Source organism: Barbus barbus (assembly GCF_936440315.1).
Source record: "Barbus barbus genome assembly, chromosome: 2".
Taxonomy (NCBI): Eukaryota; Metazoa; Chordata; class Actinopteri; order Cypriniformes; family Cyprinidae; genus Barbus; species Barbus barbus.
Window position 1 is genome coordinate 1,514,565 of NC_136730.1, and position 5,641 is coordinate 1,520,205.

Here is a 5,641-nt window from a genome sequence, read left to right on the forward strand (position 1 = left end):
TTTAGTCAAACTGCAGTTACCAACATTTATTTTGGTAGCTATTTTATATGTAGTATTCTAACAAAAATAGTCATCAATTCTTCTCTCTTTAGACCAAATCAATTAAGCTTATGAGAAATTTGAATCAAGGATTGAATTGGAAAAACTGGAATAAATTTTCATTTTTTGGTAGAGATACAAATTAAACTTATTTTTCAGATACAGTAGGTTTATTTAACAAGTATACATTTATTTAACATCTTTTGTTGGTTAAAATTGATGACACAGATAATTAGGAAAGCTGTCCATTTAAGATGGAAGGTATGCAAGACACGCATTCCGTTTTCACCCACCTGTTTACGCTCACTCAAACCATAACCGACTGTATTTACGTGAAATACTCTGACTCTACACGATAGACATGTGGACTGCTGTGTGTGTATTTGAGCGCTGAGAACTAAGAACTGATCGCGCGCTGTATGAGAACTGAAGAAGTGGAGCGTGCGCGAGAGAGAGCACTTCTATCAGCGCGATTCTGCCTATCCTGCCTTTAAGTTAATCGACAACTAATTGTAACTCCCGGGGAAAAGGGGACGTCTGGTCACCCACTCCCTAACCCTTCGGGTGCTGAGGTCATTGTTTCAGATCGCTAATTCGTATTTTGGTAGCCTATCCGTCCACTGCGGCTGCCATACTGAGACTAGATATGCAAACGCGCCTTATCCAATGACAGAGATGCACATTTTGAAGCACAAGGCAGTTAACTTAGCCTGTAGGATGTACTTTGAATGTCCGGTAGTCCTCAAATAACATTTTAGTCCCGTCTCGTTTTGTTAACAAAGACGGGGCATAAAATTCGTCATAGTTTTTATCATCAGATATTAGTTTTAGCTCGTCAACGTCTCGTCTTAGTCACAGAAAAAAGGTTCGTTGACGAATATTTTTCGTTGTCGTCTTCGTCGACGAAATTAACACTGCATCAGAGATGCAGGCTTCTGAACTGAGCGCTGATGACAACTTGGGTTGTCCTTGTCCTCTTTAGTCCGGATGACATGGCGTCCCAGTTTTCCAAAAAGAACTTCAAATTTTGATTCATCTGACCACAGAACAGTTTTCCACTTTGCCACAGTCCATTTTAAATAAGCCTTGGCCCAGAGAAAATGCCTGCGCGTCTGGATCATGTTTAGATATGGCTTCTTTTTTGACCTATAGAGTTTTAGCCGGCAACGGCAAATGGCACGGTGGATTGTGTTAACCGACAATGTTTTCTGGAAGTATTCCTGAGCCCATGTTGTGATTTCCATTACAGTAGCATTCCTGTATGTGATGCAGTGCCGTCTAAGGGCCCGAAGATCACGGGCATCCAGTATGGATTTCCGGCCTTGACCCTTACGCACAGAGATTGTTCCAGATTCTCTGAATCTTTGGATGATATTATGCACTGTAGATGATGATAACTTCAAACTCTTTGCAATTTTTCTCTGAGAAACTCCTTTCTGATATTGCTCCACTATTTTTTGCCGCAGCATTGGGGGAATTGGTGATCCTCTTGCCATCTTGACTTCTGAGAGACACTGCCACTCTGAGAGGCTCTTTTTATACCCAATCATGTTGCCAATTGACCTAATAAGTTGCAAATTGGTCCTCCAGCTGTTCCTTATATGTACATTTAACTTTTCCGGCCTCTTATTGCTACCTGTCCCAACTTTTTTGGAATGTGTAGCTCTCATGAAATCCAAAATGAGACAATATTTGGCATGACATTTCAAAATGTCTCACTTTCAACATCTGATATGTTATCTATATTCTATTGTGAATAAAATATAAGTTTTAATGAGATTATAAATATAATGAGATTTGTAAATGATTGCATTCCTTTTTTATTCGTAATTTGTACAGTGTCCCAACTTTTTTGGAATCGGGTTTGTAGTATATAAAAGCCTATACATATGTGATGTATATCTATTGCTTAAAGAGGTCATATGACATTGCTAAAAAAGAACATTATTTTGTGTAATGCAATGTGTTTATGTGGTTTAAGGTTCAGAAAACACATTATTTTCCACATACTGTACATTCTTATTGCTCCTCTATGCTCCGCCATTCTGAAACGCGTCGATTTTTACAAAGCTCATCGTTCTGAGAAGAGAGGTGTGCTCTGACTATCCAGTGCGTTGTGATTGGTTGAATACCTCAAGCGTGAGATAGAAATGTTACTCCCCTTACCCCTGACTGTGATGACTCCGTGTCCTGGCGCGATGACACAAAAACAAAAAAACCCATTATAAATGAGGCATTTGTTGCATCCAGTGAGGACATAATTACTGATTATAATGGCTTATACTGTCTTTTCTATAAAACTGTTTGTAATTAAAGTAGTCCTCTTCCCTCCGGCATGGTGGCTTGATCCTAATGTGGCAGCCATCAATTGCTCCAACAGCCTTTTGGAACGCAGGATGCCATGCCAGTTGCACAAGTCCAAGTTGGTCTGGACGAGGATAGCAAATGACCCAGCCTGCTGCCACTGCATTCTTCATTTCACGGGCGATTTTATGCACAACTCTGCACATGGTTGATTTAGGGATAGAAAAAGACCATGCTGTGACTCTGTAAGACAGTGCCTGTGCAAGCCAGTAAATAAAAATAAAGTACTTCCAAGAGTTTTCCCCAGCCGTTGTCATGCAGGTTCATGTCCAGAAGAATCTGAATAAGACTGCTGACTGATTTTCTGTTCAGACGGTAGTCTGGGTGCATATCTCTTTTGGCATCAAAATAAATTTGGAGCACGGGCATGGACCGATTTAAACCTGTATGTCGAAACAGTCTCTTGATCTGTAAAGCAATTAAACTAAACAACTTAATACACTTTTGATTTCTGACAAAGTTATCATATTCAATATTTGTATTTCCTTAAGTTACCTCTTGCTCTGTGTACGCCATCAGCATTTCAAAAAACGAAAAAATTACATTCTCTTCTGCGACGTCGGAGCACTAGATGACGATGATTTCTCTACATGGCAAGCCATTTTGCAAGCACAGGCAACATCTTTACTCCACCAGAATTGCAGCACCTGTTCGAAACAACAACAACACCACACCTCTTCCTATTTCCGGAATGACGATCGCGCCCTCGTGGACTCGCATCAATGGCCCCTAAGGTCTGCACTACGTGAGGTCATCAAAGTGTGGACACTGAGGAAGTCCACAAGTCCAGAGTGTGCCATTTGGGACAGGACCTACTAAAGTTATGTAAACAGTTGAATTTTCACAACACTACAGGTGTTTCCCATCATGTAGGCTAATGAAAAGTTCTACACACACTTGTGGTCTTCATCCCCACTTGAGCACTTGGGTCAAATACAGCCAGGTCTATCAAACCTTTACAATTAATCCAGAACGCAGCAGCAAGATTCATCTTTAATGAGCTTAAAAGAACGCACGTCACACCTCATCAATTTGCACTGGCTACCAATATATTTCTGCTCGCATAAAATTCAAGGCATTAATGTTTGCCTACAAAACCACCTCTGGCCAGGGCCGGAGTGGGATCCATTTTCAGCCCAGGAGTGTAATGCTCAAGATCAGCCCACCACCTATCCCCATCCAACCCCCTCCCACCGTTGTGGAATCTGGATAAATGAAGTGACAGATCTGTCCTTACTATCCTGTTATATTTTTTTTTGACATGTTTAAATAAAAAATATGAATAATGTAAATATGGCCATAAATATCAATAACAAATCACATACTGAGTTTTCTGCAACAAAGAGTCCAACTGTTACATTATGAAAAAATGGTTTGCATTCAAACAAAAATAAAGTAGTGCAGTAAGAAATATACTTTTTGCACTATTGTTTTTTTTATATCCATGTCAATGTAATAAATAAAATAATGAAATAAATTATATGAAACATTTCTGCTACAAAAACATTACATGTAACATGTAACATTATAAAAAAAATTTACATTCAAAATTGAAAGCTGCCAAGCAGTCATCAATAACTAAATGGAAAATCAGTAAGCCTCTCGAAAGAAAGGCCTTCTATCATTCTTCACAAGTTTTGGTTTACACTCAGAACTGAAAATGGCAAAGCCTTACAGCATTAACAACCGCCTAAGCAGTGCACTGGTTTCTGCAACTTTGTTTATTACTGTCTCATTGTCTATAGACATGAGGATTTCCTTTTCTGTGCCCATTAGCATGAATGCCTCTAATTTCTCTTGAGACATTGAGCTTCTTAGCCTGTTCTTAACAAATTTCAGTATTGAGAAGCTTCTCTCACAGGCGATCTGAGTGATTGAGATTGTCAACAGAAACTTATATGCCAAGCCATTTACATGGTAGGCATCAGTGAGAAGGTTGTACTGTGAGAGGATGAGATACACACAAATGGCACAGTTTTTGCAGCAGGAACAGGTCCTGTTCTCCTGCTCTACCTCTGGTTCCATAAACAATGGTCCACCTGTATCCTCCTCACCTCCTACAAGCATCTCACTACCTGTCCTTACAAAGTAACCCTCCAGAGGGGACTTCTTCAGTCTCTCCCACTGGAATGCCAAGCCAGACAGCTCAGCATGCAATGTGCCAACAGTTGCTCTATTATCAAATTTAAGCAGACACTTGCTGATTTCTTGGAGTGCTGACCTAGGGAGCCCATTTGCCTTAATTTTGCCAAAGTTTTAGGGTCAAGACAGGCAAAATCTGAAAAAAGTTCTGCATTTGCTGAAAACCTTCTATGTATGCTACCTGCCACAGTGTCCAGAATGACATTGTGCACATTGACCTCAAAGCCAGCATCTGGTGATGCTAGAGGGTTGCTTTCTCCTGGCATTTCTTTTCACTCCCTCAAAGTCTCTGATAAATTTGTTAAGGCTGTCCTTTGTCCCCTCAACCAGATGCTGAGCTGCTAGAATATCCATACCCTTTATCTGCAGGTACTTGGAGAGGGGGGATGTATGCTCAAAAATTCGGAGAAAGGTTTGAGCAGTGAGGATTGTTTCATACTTTAGAAGGGCTTCAATGTATCCCTTTGCTTTGACCCTCACTGTTGGCTTCATACTTGTATCTTCCTCAATAGAGGAGAGAGTCAGCAGCAGGTGCATCCTGAGGTTTACTAAAACACCCAAAGACCTTAGTGAGAGCCTGGTCCTTAGCCTATTGGGCACCTTAGTGAGAGCCTGGTTTCCCCTATTGGGCACAGTCTTCTGTGACGTTTGTCATTACTGGTCTCTTCCCACCTCTGCATACGCTTATACGATTCTCTGAGAAAAACTGCAACATCGTTAAGCAATGAAAAGAGAGATGTACTTTCTACAACACTTCCTGTTGTGTCTGCCAGTACCAGATTCAGAATATGTGAATAACACCAGACATGAATCTGTGTAGAGACTGCTCTGAGAGAAATGCAGAGAACCCTTGATATTGTCCCTGCATGTTAGCTGCACCATCAGTGGAGTTGCCCACACATGTGCCAATGTCAATACCAAGCTTGTGTAATGTCTGTTTGAGCATCTCTGTGAAATATTTTCCTGTTGATGCTTCACAGTCTACCACAGCAACCAATCTTTCATGGATGGCATCTGTAACATATCTCAAAATTACTGCACATTTGTCTTTTGAGGTTATATCTTGGGTGGTATCTATTTGGACTGAAAACATGCC